The 15,576-nt window shown below is 40.7% G+C and overlaps 1 long non-coding RNA gene across 1 annotated transcript; it reads left to right on the forward strand.

Annotated features, from left to right (window-relative positions):
• The first annotated feature begins 708 nt into the window (after window positions 1-708).
• Window positions 709-6,292, forward strand: LOC140660138 (uncharacterized). The gene is made up of 3 exons (XR_012045345.1): window positions 709-803; window positions 3,460-3,563; window positions 6,020-6,292. It is a non-coding gene; the product is annotated as an uncharacterized lncRNA (long non-coding RNA).
• The last annotated feature ends 9,284 nt before the right edge of the window (window positions 6,293-15,576 follow it).

Below are 15,576 nucleotides of genomic sequence, written 5' to 3' on the forward strand. Positions count from 1 at the left end.
GGTGGGTGGTGAGCGGTTGTATCACTTGTTTTTTTGTTTTTCCCTGGGTTTTGTTCTTCTCTCTCTCTTGTTATTTTCCTTTTAATTACTATTATTACTATTACTATTATTATTATTATTATTATTATTATTATTATTATAATATTTCAATTATTAAACTGTTCTTATCTCACCCCATGAGTTTTCTTACTTGTACTTTTCCAATTCTCTCCTCCATCCCTCCAGGAGGGGGGAGGGTGAGCGAGCGGCTGCGTGGTGCTTAGTTGCCAACTGGGGTTAAACCACGACATCCTTGAAGTTTTCAGTTAAAATATTTCCTTTGTCAGTTTTCAAGTGCAGTGTCCAATTTGGAACTTGACTAGTATGAATTTTTGTCTATTGCAAGGGGATGTTGCTTATGAAAAACATCTGATTATCTCAGTGCACTTCTGTATACTATGCTCTTCATGGGATGACCTGGGAAAGTACACAACCTGAGAGATAAGTGTAAGCCCCTCAGAAAACTTCCTCCCTTGGGATGTTTAAGGAAAGCCCTTATAAATTTCTGGAGAGCTTGGCAGGCAGCCTCCAGGGCCTTAAGAAGGCCTGCTTTTCTAGGGAATGAGTATAACACTTTTAAGAATCCTAGTCTAAAAGACAGAGAACCCACCTGCAGTTGTAGTTGATACCATGGATGCATATGGGCTAATTGCTTTTTCACTTTTTGTCTTTAGGAGCTGGAATTCCTCATGTTCGGAGTATCCAAAGAATGACATAGATGAGGATGAAACAGACGTGGATGTTGGACACCTGGATGTTCTCAGGTGAGAAAGGGTACAGGTAGGATCCTGCAAACACCAGTTCAACAGAAGGAACTACTTTTAGACATACTTTCTCTCTCTCATTTCTTGTTTGACAGTTGCAAATGGCAGGCCTTTCCAGGTAGTAGCAGCTATATAGCTTCAGCTGCTCTGTCAAAGTTCTCATCCTTTCCTAGCAGTAGCTATTTCATTTGCATTGGTTTCAGTATCTTTAATTTCCAAGTTCGCTGTGTGTGATAACAAGAGAATGCCTTACAGTCTTGGAATAATTAGGACACCTGTTGGTGGAATTGTTTTGCTGGGTTTTTTTCATGTCCTGAAAGGCTGTTTTGGGATGTGTTGGCCTTTAAGTATGGGAACTCTTAAGTATGGGAACCACCATCCTCTCTGTTGTGGAGCAGTCACTGTAGCCTTTGCCATTGGCATTCCCTCCCATTGTTAGGAGAGATGCTCCTTCTGGGTACACTGGCCATATCTCTTGAAGTAATTGGAATCGTATATTTGCAAATGAGCAAAGAATTTGCTCTCTTATGTACTGAGATATCTCTCTACGTCCTGTATCTTGTACTGGCTACTATGTCTGCATCCAAGTGGCAAGTAACAGGACTACCGCTGTGGTTAAAATAACCTGCATGGAGATTCAAATACAACAAAGGACCAAAGTGTTAAGTTTCTGAATCGATCAATACATTTATTAGTGAAACTAAAAAATCCTAGAGTGCTAAGAAATTAATGAAATTCCAGGAGTTTGCCTATTCTATCATTTTCCCATCATTAAAGGAAGATAGAGGGTTGACATTGTTACCAAGGGACTGACCTTTGTGATTTTCTTTCTTAGCCATCATACAACACAGGAGCTGGGGACAGCACCCAGGTACAACCCAGATACATCCTTGAGACACAATTAGTCTGCAGTTGTACAACCTTTGTAAAGCTTGGATTCCACAGAGAGGCTATGGAATATAGTGATCAATAGCAATGTGGCTAGATCTTTTCTAATTGCAAAATTTAGAGATGAGAGAAGAGGTGGTGAGCCTGTCTCTTCTGCACACTGAAAAGTAAGGAGGTGAGGATCTTCTGTTGTTACTCACTGGTAAGGGAACATTGCAAGAGAAAACAGATGCTCTTCTTTGTATCCTTGTTAGGAGACAGAGAAGAGGTAATAATGAGGAAAGGAAGGAGTGGTTAGAGGTGATAGGAGAAAGGAGAAGTGTCCTTTTGTGGGTGCCAGGTACTTGTAAATAACTTTCTAAAAGCTGAGAAGAAGGTAGAAAGCAGGACAGGTGTCTTTTCAAGGTTTAGGTTCTTCTGTGGAGTAAGTCCCTTCTGTTTAGAAAAAAAAAATCATCACAGATAAAATATTCCCAGACAACATAAATATAGAAATGATGAGGCTGCACATGATGAACTTATAAAATTCTGAAGTAGATCAGTTTTAAAACTATCAGAACAAAGTCATTAACTTTTAACAGAATGTACTTTGTTGATTTGATGATGAATTAAAAACTGGAGGCAAAATGAAAAGGCAGCTCATGTAAAGTGGCATCACCCTCTGCCTCTATTGAGACAACACTGTATCATATTTACTGGTAGCAAAAAATCTGCAGCGTGACCCAAAAGCAAATATACCCTCTGCCGTCACACAGAACAGTGCCAGGGATCACTTGCAGAACTACAGTGGCCATATAGCTGGGGAATATTTCTCATCGGCACTACTGAATGCTGACAAACTGAGGGAACTGAAATATTATTCTGTTTGTGTGGATCTTCATCAACCTTACCAGTTTTCAGTTCCAATAATAGCTATGTGTGAATTTTATTTTTCAAGATTCTACTTGCAAAAGTTTGGCTTCAACTGAACCATAAGATACTCTTGATTGCCTGTCCTGTTGACCTCACTCACTGTTGTCCTGAGCTTGCTTTCTCACACAATACTTGAGTGAGCCACAGGTCACAGCCATTAAACTTAGTTTATGGAAAACATACCAGAATCACTTTGATCACATTCTCTTAAACTCTCCATTTGAAAGAAATGTAGCACTAGGAGATTTCCTCACTTCCTATCTCCAAATCTTTCCTTTTTTATAACAGTAATACTGGCTTCCAGACCCTGCTTGTGTTCTTCTTTGGCATCCACTTTGTATTATCCTCCCTGCTTGGTATTCTTTTCCTTCCTTTTAACCCAGTATTGGTATAAATTGTTTCCCCTACCATAAGTACTTACTCCCAACCCCTCCAGTCTCTGCTAATCACAGCAAATTTGGTATGTTTATCTTGGCTAGGACTTGTGCTTTATTTACTTACATAGGTGTTTATCATAAAGCTCATGAAACATCGATCTTTATTGTCTTAGGCTTGAGAAAGGACATGTTTCAGGAGAGCTCCATTTGCCTCTGAATAAAGCCCACATGAACAAAGCAAATAATCGCTAGAATTCCTTTACTCTGGGCACCTGACGTCCTATGCAAGTTCAGGAAATCAGATAGGGGAACACTCTGCTTTCCTGCAACAGGACTAGAAGAGATACAGCTGTCTATCAGCTCCGTGCATTGTCTTGTTTAGAAGAGGATGTGGGTCCTGGGTGAATTTCTCTCACAATGGAATAAGCAAATCTAAGTCTGACTTTTCTTGTTAAAATTCTCATCTTCTTTCCTCATAGGAAATACAGAGGTGTGCCTAGTATCACGTCACCTAGAGGTGAGGCTTTGTCAGCTCTCCTACTTGTTGCTGTATCCATTCACTGAACAATGACACCAAGTCTTGGTAAGGAGTTCTTTGTAAGTAGAATGAGAGGTTCACTTTCAGAGATTTGCTCAACCATTTCCATAACAAACCAATTAAAGGGTTAGAAGCTCCAGTTGAAAACCAGGGTGGCATAGATAACGGTGTGGACAGAGGGGGCTGAAGTGCCAGTGTTGGTTTCTAAGCGCTCTTGATGGATTTTACATTATTCTTATTCACAAAGCGATGTGGCTTTCGGGTGCTTATGAGTAACGAGTAGAGCAAGTTTGTTTAGTGTCCCTGTCCCCCAAGGCCACTGCCCTTTGAGAGAGAACAGTGTGTACCACTGCTTTTGGCAGCCACGCTCCCAACCTGACGCAGTCGGTTTGGGGGGGCCACGGAGCCGGCAGAGATGACTCATTCCGCCTCAGTGGCTCATTGAGGAGCTGCAGGGAGAAGCTATTTATAACCAGACCTTTCAGGTTCAGTGCAGCAGCATCTTCAGCAGGAGGAGGGGGACAGAATGGGGATGGCACATAAGACTTTTCAGATACAGATCAACCCCCACCCCAGTATTGTAGCCCCCAGCTGACTTCAGCCAGCCCTTTTTCCCAAGCCTTTTGCTCAGCTGTCTGGGCGCTCTGGTCCTGCTGTAAGATTCTGCTGATAACTCATCAGCTCCTCAAAGAGCAGGGAGACAACTGTGAATATCATCAGTGTGAACAAAACACAAACTCTTTCTACTGTAGCTGCTAAGCTGACTCTTCCTGATTCTTTCTGACCCATGGCCATAGCATTATCACCTTATCTTTTCTTTGTCTCTGTCCATGTTTATCCCTGGCTCGCCAGTAAGATGAGCTCTCTTCATGGGTGTTTTCAAACAGTCTTTATGCTGCCAGCAAATCCCATTTAAACCTCCTGAGGTTTCTCCTGTATACAAGCTAATACTGTAATTTATAAAACTGTAGTTGTTTTTCCAATCTTGCCGTGGACTTATTTCATCTTTAGGCGCTTCCATGACTCCATATGTGGAACAGAGATAATGATACCCCCTGGGTTAAGCACAGTGTGATCTATAGCTATGAAACACCACCTAAGTGGTAGTATTATTACCAGAGAGAGTCACAGAACAATAGGAAAGCATATTACACAACAGTAGAGGACAGCATGTGTTAGAAAATATTTACTATGAACACACACATCTTTGTCTCTAGGTAACTGTGGCCTTTATCTTGAAGCATATTAGCATACATTAAAATTATTGAATTTTATGTTAAGTTAAACTTCTTCAAGTTGGCTGTTTTCTTAACTGGCTTTTGAATTCAAAGCCACACCGCACCAGGGATCCTGTTGTGTGAATGCTTACCTTGTTCTTGTTCTACCTCTGCCCTGTTTATTTTACTTCACTGAAAGGGTTATCAAGCATTGGAACAGGCTGCCCAGGGAAGGGGTTGAGTTGCCATCCCTGGAGGTATTTAAAAGACGTTTGGATGAGGTACTTAGGGACATGGTATAGTGGTGGTCTTGGTAGTGTTAGGTTTACGGTTGGACTCGATGATCTTAAAGGTCTTTTCCAACCTATACGATTCTGTGATTCTTAAACCAATTTGCGTGTCTGGAACTGGGCTGTGGTTAGATGGCTCCTTGGCTCCTGTCATTCTGTAGGCTTCTTCCCATAGCTTAAATGCTTCATATTTGGCTATTCATCTTCTGTTTTTCTTCTCTTTACTTCTCTCTTCCTGACTCTTCTTCACTAAATTAACAACTGGCTCTGCAGTATATGACCGGTGCACAGTTAGATGAGTATAAAGTCTCAGCACATTGTTAAGGCCATTTGGTAGATCCATAGGCTTTTTTGGTGTTCTCTCTCCTGGCTGTCCTGCATCGCTGTGCTATGGACCCAGAGGTATACTGGCCTTTTTTACAGTGTTTATTATCTTCATACAGAAGCTGTACTATAAATAATTATTGCCTTCAGTTTTGGCAGCCAACTAAAGGGGAAGTCTACCTGCATAAACCAAACAGTGCTGTGATGAACACTTTTTTCTCAAAGCCCAGTTATAGGAGTGTAGAGATTTGTGAACGTGAGACATACCTTATATGCTTCAGCTCATAATCTGGACTGGAGGTGGTCTCTGCACAGGAGCCCCAAGTCTCCCTAGCTGCCACATTATTTTACTGAATCTCAGTTTCATTTTGGAAAAAGTAGACCGCTGGTTCTTATGGTTGCAAATAAGCCTCTGAAACATCAATAAAATGTAGCTGGTATAGAGATATTTGTATTGGTCTTGAGAGAAAGAGATCATATTTCAGGGGCATGGAGTGTCGTGGGTTTTTTTTTTTGAGTGGTAAACTAAGATGTGCAGTGATTATAACTATGATGTCAACTTTGCTCCTTGTCTCTTTCTTCAGCAAATTTTACACAGTAGATAAAATGGTTCTTAGAGCTATTGGTTTATCCTTTCAGCAGCTGCCTTGTCTTCCCTTTGGCACCTTAGGCACCCATGAGTACGCTGTACGTAGTGCAGCTGGCTCCCCTGCACGTCTCACCATCTTTGCCCGAGGCTTGCGACATTCTTGAGCAGACCCCTGGAAGGGGATCCCAAGGATGGGCGCTATGGTCAGAGAGCACACAAGGAGATGCGTCCAGGTTTGGCTCCACGAACCCAGAACCAAGAGGGCCAGGAGGGGAAATCAAGAGTGTGCATACATATCAGAGACTGAAAGGATTTACCTCCCTGCATTTCCAATTGCTTGTTTTCTATCTGGGGAAAATCCCTTTTGACAGCCCAGGCGGTGAGCTTCTAATTCCTGTCTCCGGCTCATTTTTCACTTCAGTCCCTCAGCGAACGGATTTTAATGCTTGACGGATTCAAACAAAATTATTTCCATTCCTGTGGCTTTGCAAAAGCCTCTAGGGGGTGTGTGTGTGTGTGCGCGCAGGGGAGGAGGGATGGGGCTTGTTTTCGTTACACTCCAGTAAGCCTCCTCTCCAAGGGAAATGTATATTGCTTCTTCATGTAGGGCTTCCTTGCTGATGATTCCTCCCATGCTGTCCTGCTGGCTCTTGGGTCACAGGAGGACCCGTAAAAGATTTGCTCCTCTGAGGGGTACAGGATGCAATGTTCCAGATCAGTGTTTCTGCTGCAAGTGGGGATTCAAATAAAAGGACCAGACTGTGCTTCCAGGAATAGCACTGGATTGGGGTGAATAACGGTGGGAAAACTTTCATATTCCCCAGGTGTAGCTGGGAGTGGGACACCACCACAGGCTGAGAGATGGGGTTAGTGACTGAAGCATTGTCTGGGTAATCACCAGTCTTTACTATAGACATCTTGTTTGAACATGTATGCAATTCACCATACTGCTATTGTAATGGACGAGTATTGTTTTTTATTACAAATTCCAGCCTCTCCTGCCAGCAGAAATCACTGTAGGGAACTGTGCAAGGGCTCTGCTTGCATAATATTCAGTAATCAGTCAGAATTTCAGCTGCTTGGCCACCATGTGTTTCTGCTGGGCTTCTTCCACAGAGTTCCTGTGCCTGGGAGGCTAAACTATTTAAATGCTCAATATCTCACCCTTCTATCCAAGCCAAATCTTCATCATAATAAAAATTAAGAAAGCAATCGTTCTACGATACATGGCTCTAATAAATACTTATAAGCAGCATGCTAAAGATCCTCATTATTCTCTGAAGGATTTAGAGTGTTGCATGAAGTTGACAATGTCTCTCAATGTGTAAAACTACTGTTGTTAGGGTGTGCTAAGCCCACTTGGTGACACCATATCTAGATTAAGTTGTTTCAACTTATTATAACTGCTACCAAGCTGTCACTTGCTCAGGCAAGAAAAATCCTTGTTCCTGGAGTTGGAAATGTATTGTATATTCCTCTTCAGCATGTGCCTGTCTTCTAGGACAACCTCCTATGTCCTCTTGTGAATACTTGTTTAGAGCTACTGATTTTCATCCTAAATGTGTACTGCGTCGTGCTTATAAAGCTGGTGGATCCAGGGACTACAAGGTGTAGCTTGCGAGTTTGTCCCATTTTATCTATCTCTCTGTATTATTGCAAAACCTCAGTTCCTCTAACTTCAGCTTTTTTCACTAGTATTCTAATTCTCATTTTTTGTTTTGTTAAATGCATAGTCTACAGGTGAGAAGCCCTATTGTGTTAATGTGGTTTTCTAATATGTTGCGTCAGAGACTATTAGGTTGCATTATAAATCCTCAAAATTATAAATAAAGCATATGTTTAAGTTTTAGTTGTAAATACAGTAATAGAATTTCAGGAATTATTTACTTTATCTAGTTAATATATTCTTGCTTGTAATTGTACGTTTATTTCAACATTGTCAACAATCCCCAAGCTTTTGAGCCAGGGACAGTAAATTGAAGTGTTAATGAACTTTGGAACTTCATTAATAAAATCATGTTGAGTCTGTCAGGTAGAAGATGACACGAATTTATAAACCAGTAGATACTGTCTAGCCTGAAAGCTTCAGCTACTTATTACAGCAACAGTATAGGCAAGTGTCTTTACATACCTTCAGATTGTAAAAAATTATATCTAATTGACATTTTCTGAAGGATCAATAAGAAATTGAATTAAATGTGAGTTAAAAGGGAGTTCTTAAATTTCTGTCTTGTCTTTCTTCTGGAAAATGTGGAGATTTTACTGCAGAAGTAACCAATTCATTAACCTTCTGCTTTGTCACCGCAGAAAGGAAGTAGATAAATATTTGGAAAATGTGTTTTTTAAATACTTTCTTGTTTCAGCCAATGTTCTGGATTGCTTGTGTGCTATTAATAATGTTTATTTAACTATTTAAATGTTTATTTAAATGTTTATTATTAAATAATGTTTATTTAATATTTAATATTTTGGTTGAACATTTTCCTAAGTCACCAGGTTCCTTTTGCCAAAGGCATGAGTTGTGAATCCAGCTGGATACCCATTGGATTTACTTGCTGCAGATCAAATTATCTAATATTAAATACATATTAGCATCTGACTGCACTAGTTTTATCAATAGCATTTGGCAATAACTGATAACTTATTTTAACAGTGGTTTCCACCACGCTGTTGGCATGAGGATAATGGAGATGAGAAGTTATCTATAGTGACAGAACACAGTGTCGGTACCACTGGGAAAGCACTGTGTTGCGTTTTTTGTTTCACTTATTGTCTCTTTTACTTTGTTGCTGACTCTGAGACCAGTAAGCCTTTCCTGCATTGGAAAGGCTTGGAGATATGGCTGGCGTCTTTCAGATGGAAAATCATTATCAAGCTTTTCTTTACATTCCATGTTGTACTAACCTTCCCATGTGTGCTGCCAGTTGCTCAAGTCTAGGGCTTGCCATGAGTTTGGCACAGTAAACAATACGTTTAGCCACTACCCTTAAATGTTTTTCAGTCTCCTATTTACTCATCTATCTAGTCTCTATAATCCTTTAATGGTGACAGGCTTATCAGTGTAACCTCTGAATTTTACCTGGATATCCCTTGCTCGCTCTGTTTGGGTTTTTTTATTGGATATAAGACTGCTTCTAGCATCATACTCACTTGTGTGCCATTGTCCAATGTAATAAATGTTTCATATCCTTTCAAGCTGATAGCATACTCATTTATCACTGCAACACTGAACTTTCCTCTTATGAACAGTTTACCTGAGGTAGCAATGCTCTGCTGCTGCTTGCAAAATTTGTAAAGCTGTCTGATCCATGACATTTCTTGCATCTTCTGCCATATGCCAAATATTTTCTTGGTCTATCCTGGTTGTCATAGCACATGCGTGATTCTACATGATTTTATCTTTGAGCTTAATATGCTTTTCTCTCTCAGATCTCTTGCTTGGTGTATTTTGTGTTTTCATTGTGTTTAAATCTGACTTGCACTTAATTCTGGACTGGATGATTGCCATAGATTTGTTCTTTGACCTTCTATCAGTCTCAAAAGTTTTGAGGGAAAACCTCAAAATATTGAATCTGAATCTTGAATTTTTGAATAATTTGAATTTTCAGCAAAAATCTCAGGAGAGACACCCCTTAGTAATCTTTGAGAAGGTAAGAATCAGCCAGGCACAGGCATTTCTTCAGTTTCACTTTCCTTTTTTACTTGCCTAAAAAAACATATTTTACACTTCATTTTTATGTGAAGTGCGATATCTCATAATGTATACGGATTTCTAAGGGGTTTTCACTGCCAGAATTGACTGGAACCTCTTAAACATTTCAAATGGATCAAAATTGAGTATTAAGAAAAATAAAGCTTTTGATTGTCTTCCTTTTTGCTGACATATATGGCTTTTAGATAAACAAGGATTTCTAGCACATACACATGCAATTTAGTATTTCCCCAATTGCCTTCTGTATTTCCAGACTTTCAGCTCTTCTGGGCATCTTGGTAGCTGCTTCTTTTCCATTCAAGTTACACTCTTTGGCATCTTTTTACTCCTGATACCATATGGCATTCCTTAATCCCTCTGCACCCAAACTGCTTTAAAAGTTATTCCTTATTAATGACACATTTCCAGCCATCTCTACTTAGAATGAAGGCTTTTGCCATGTCCCTGTTCCTGGGCCTGGGCAACTAAACCACTTTCAGATAGTTAGAGTTACCAGGGCTATGGCCTGGGAGGGAACACGCTCCAGGCACGGTCCCTGCAGTAGAAGGTATGGTGTGGGAATGGTGTATTTGGAGAGGGGGTCAGTCCTCAGGTTTTTCCAAAAGGAGGATACCTCATAAGAAGTATATTCAGAATGCAGTCAATACTATTTGCCTGATTACAGTATATTGCAAAATGGTATTTCTGTAGAACAGAATGAAAACTACGAGAGTAATTGTTCTCATGAGAATCACAGGGAAGTGGCCTGGGCTCTTAAAGGAAATACCCTTTAGGGCACTTCCTTGAAGAGATTGTTTTTGAAAAAAAGAATCAATCTCCAGAAAATAAATCTAATAAAACCCAGTTTGTTTACGTAGCATTGAGCCCTGTGAGCTTTGGTGCGAATTCCTCTTGGCCAGTGCACAGGTGTAAGGAGCTGACGTCACCACTGAATGGCAAACGCACCGAGTGCGAACTCTGTTCTCACATACTCTTCCCAGGAAAGCCAGTACAGCCGCATGCGTGTAAATAAGAAGACGCTTTTCCCCATTTGTGGGGACACCTGCTGTCAGAGGGCACATGACTGAGCGAGAGAAGCTCTAGGCTGCACCCCTAGTTTGTTGTCTTTTGCTGCTGTGGATTGCAATCTCTGCACGAGTTGTTGTTTCTGCAATTATTATTATTATTTATTATTATGTGATGCTGCAGATCTATTCCCCTCCCTCCAAGATGCTGTTTCTGTCAGAGCCTTTTCTGCCTTTGATCACAGCCAAGAAGATGGCTTTGACATTGTATGTATTCCCCTAGCCCACCGCAAAGTCCTAATCCTTCTAATAGCTGGAGGTTTTCAGCTTAAGTCTTTTATTAATATTCCATCTTAATTGTAAAGCACTTCAGTGATATCCAAAAGCCGGTCTTACATAACAGCCTTATCCACACTTGAGTCCTTCAGAGCTGGAGTGTCAAGAAAAACCTCCGTTTGATCTGCCTAGTCTGTCATTAGTCCTCATGCCTATAATGCACAAACCCATTAGAAATTAACAATATGTTTCAAATGTCTAAGCTCAGTCAATGTCTATTTTTAAGTATTTGATATTATTAGAAAGAGTATGACTTGCTGTCATGTACAGATTTAAGTGATGTAGTTAGCAAAGTCTCCATAAAGTCTTCTAGGAGCCTTGTTTGCAGCTTTAAATCATCTGGAAAGTGAAAGAAGCTATGGGAAATGGAGAGAACTAAGATATTTCATAAAGTGCCAGTGCTGATAAGATCCTACTACGCATTAGCTTTTTTTGAGCTGGCTAAATAGATGAGAGCACTTGGAAACTGGGAACTACTTTTTTCCTCACTGTGAATATCCCAGAAAGTCACTGAAAAGGAGGAAAGGAGAGGCGGTTTTGCTAATCAGTAATAAGCCTGTATGAGGTATGGTTCTTAAGATTTTAATTCATTGCAGATGATCATCCCTTTTCCTCTTAAACTGCTTCAGCTATTTCAGGCAATTGCCAGTTTTTCCCAATGTTTATATATCTTAGTAAAGACTAGGAGTGAGCCTTAAAACTAACAAACTGGCATGTTTAGAATATGAACCTTCATGTTTACTTGTCTTAAGGAGATTTTCTTCAGGAGACTGATTCAGCTCAGACACATATTGTTCAGACTGGACAAAGCCCAAAGAGTAAACAGAGAGCTTTCCTGGTAAACTAATGCAGGAAACAAACAGTTTTAATAGAGTTTGATGTTATTAATAAGCAGATAAAGGAGACATGCTCGAGCTTCAGACAGCAAATATGAACCTCTCCTTAAATCCCACTTCAAAAGATAAAGAACATACCAGCACGTGTCTGCAGTTTGCATTTAGAAGTCACATCTAGAAGCAGATTTATGTTTTCTCCAGCTTCTGCACATGCTGTGTTAGAAGCCCGCAACGCTTCCTACTTTGTATCTGAACAGAAATTCTTAAATCCAAAGAGCTGAGAACACCTTTGGAAAGCAGGCGTTACTGTCTGTGCTTCACATGGAAAGAAACCAAGGCATAGTGCAAAAAGCTCAAATCCCCGTAGGTACTCTCCACTGTGGGGGGAGATGTCAGAATTTACCATTCAGTGATTCAAACAAAATCACAGGCAGTCAGAGTAGTCATTAGCTCTCATTTTGACACCCAGCTCCCTGCTTAAACACTAGTGTATGCTGCCTGCCTGAAAACTGCAAAGCTGATTTTTGCTACTGCACGAGATAAAACTACTCCTTCTGTATGAGTTAATTTGATCCTTTAATAACTATGAAATAGAAATGCTTCTCTAGATGTTTAACAGGATTTGTTGGAAATTACTAAAAACCTACATTATTCAATATAACTTGATAATTGTACTAATGAGATGTTGTTAGATCAACTACCAAAACGTAGCACCCCTCTGAAATGAGGCATAAAAAGCATTTTGCAACTAACTTATTTGTAGAATTGACAAATGACTTTATCTGATATTGAAAGTAATTTAGGCAGAATGTAACTACTTAAGCTGTAATTTGTTCAGGACATCAGGTCTTTTATTAAATTCTTGAAAAAAAAAAATTTAGATCTCCAAGATGATGAATCCTCAGTGCCTTTGTTTAGTTTCTTGTGCCAGTGACACTGGTAGCAGCATCTTGCCCCCTCTCCCCCTTCTAGCCTGCCGACTCAGCAGGGAGATGGGCATGCTTGCACAGGAGTTTGAGCAGCTCTGCTACTGAGACAAGGTGTCCTTCCTCCACTGGCCACATGTTCCTGACCCTCTTCTCTTGTGTCAGTACTAGGGCTATAATTTTTCATCTGAAAGAGACTACTGGCTCCTAATAGAAACCTGACCATATTTTGCAACTCATACATCTTCGTTTCTGGTTACAAGCCAGATGTGCCAAACCCTGTCTCTCCCTGGAGCTATCTTCTACAAGAACCGTGCTGCTTATGTACCACGGTTCTGTATCTGTGTTCATTAAATAAAATATTTGAGAGGGAGCAGCTCTATGGAGAGAGAACAGCTGCCCTGGAGATAATGAGTGATTCACTCCAGCCGATCCCAAATGAATTTGAACTCACTGTAGTTATTTCATGCTCTTGCCTGTTTGTTGTATAACTGAGTTTATGTTGTATAACTGAGTTGTCTCATGACGGTAGCTCATATTTTAGTTGGTAGTAGTGAAAGAGTCAAAGGACGAAAAGCAGCAACTACTTTTAGTCTGATTTCCCAGGTGCATCAGTAGTGGCAGAATAAAATATGAGGACTGATCTATCATAATCTTGACACACCTTAATACCCTTCCCATTGGAACGTAACCCTCTCCCACAATAAACATAAGAGGTTTTCTTTGCCAGGAGACTGGCCAGAGATCAGGCTGCCAGGCAATGAGCAAACAATAGCAATTTATTCAGCCTTGTCCCCAGACTACTTCCAACCCAGACCTCAAGTATCTGGCCTTCAGTGCTGCTCTCTTTCCCTCACATTTCCTGAACTAATTCTTTAGGCAGTTGATAAATAACCTTTTTTTTTTTTTTTGAACTGGCAAAGATTAAATGTTCCTAGTTGTAAAAAAAAAAAAAAAAAAAAAGCAGGCTTTTTACCTGATAATCAGGGATCCTTTTAAATGCAGCTGAAGAGTCCACCTGTCTCTCTGAAAAGCAGCCATAATCCTGTGGTCCAGATCATATTTCAGAAAGAGATCACTCCATCACATACGTAGTTTATAGTGACTGTAAAACATCTGCATGGGCTCATGAAAAGCTTTGCTCTTATCTAGGAAAGCTCAGGTCATCTGAAAGTGGAAAATTATGCAGTGATTTAATTTTCTCCTTCCTATATTAATTGCTGCTCTCAATGTAAGCCAAAGACAAGACAACCAATTGAGCATTCCTTTGCTGTTTACTCTTTAGCACTCATTTCGTGCCTTGAGACTGTGTCAAACGGAGAGAGGCACCACTGTCACTGTTAAAACCATGTCAGTCTTGCTTCAGTGATTTTTGAAGTATATTTTTTTCCTAAAACCTGTACTCAGACCTCCACTTTAATGTGCCTCCTGCCTGCCTTGTGGTTCACCTCCACTTGCACAGCAGTGCCTTCTACATAGATGTGACCGTGAAGTTGATTGTAGTTTGGCAACAGAGGTGTCTGATACAAAAGAGGTGACATTTGCCAGCCGTGGGCTCTAAAACTGCAAAGCTGAGCCAGCTATATCAGCTCAATTAATTGCATTCCTAGCTGTGTGAACTGGAAGACTATGAGTCTCAAAAAGGGTGTGTGGGAAGGAGGTAGGGTGAGGAGTAATTCCAGGAAAGCGATTTTTTTTTTTTTTAAATACACCTGGAGTAGGGACAGTTGGGTCTCTTCTCTGGAGTTAGGCCACACGTGCTAGCTCAGGGAGTTCAGCCATATCTGTCCCGTTGAGCAGCAGAGTTTCCGTTGCATCTACTTTCATATTATTTTGTTTAACAAGCTAAGAAAGGGTTGGGGCATCATCTCTGTGTGAAGTGTGGTCTCCTGCTCTGACTGGCCTCTCACGTGCCAACAACATGGAGCTGTAGAGTCAAGCTGAGGTCTGTGCCCTCATAGAGCATTGTTGTGAAAAGGTTTGTTGCTTCCCTTTGGAAACCATCTGCTCTTCCACACTGATGAGTGCTCTTACCTGTTTTTCCCACTGCCAGCTCCATGGGCACAGCCTGGCTCTCTGGTGAGCCCTGTGCATTTACCTTATAATGTATAGGGAGCTTCACCTTTGTTCCTACACATTTCCTTCTCCCCCTTATCTCTCTGTCATCTTGCTTTCCTCCAGCTGTGTTTTTCCTGTAGTTCATCTGTTCCTCTTGTGGACTGTTATTTTTGTTCCATTGCTCTTCATCCTCCTTTCCCATTCCTGTAGGCTTATTACAGGATCACACTGCGGCCTTTCCCTGCTTCGATGCTATTTGACTGTAGAAAACAGTGACTTCCAATCCATCTGCCAGTCTCGTCCTGACAAATACAAAGGGAAGTTCTCCGTTTGCAATCAGGATGCAAGTAACCAGGGTGGATTTGAGCAGGGGGATTACAGCCAGAACAATAATGCCTTTGTAATGCTGTCGGGATTATTCCTCTCCCGTGGAGTAAAACCTGAAGAGCAATACCAAGTCTTCAAGCAAACAGAATCTCCAGCTGTTAGTGCTTTTGCTTCCTCTGGAGGCAGACACATGCCTGTCCAAACACAATATGCCAGAAGACCGATACTTGGCATCTTTATGACTATTGAAACATGCCATGTTTCTGAAACGCTTTAAAAGCAATGGAAAGATAGTAAAGGGAAGGGTAAAGCCATAAATGAAGGCTAGAGAGTTCATCTTCTGTCATGGGACAGGTTCCTGGTTAGTATCCCGATTCTCAGCCCTGTCCAGCTTAGATTTTACTGTGCTTTGGCAGATTGTTCGTATGCTATCATACTT

The sequence above is a fragment of the Ciconia boyciana genome, chromosome 15 (genome assembly GCF_034638445.1).
Source record: "Ciconia boyciana chromosome 15, ASM3463844v1, whole genome shotgun sequence".
Taxonomy (NCBI): domain Eukaryota; kingdom Metazoa; phylum Chordata; class Aves; order Ciconiiformes; family Ciconiidae; genus Ciconia; species Ciconia boyciana.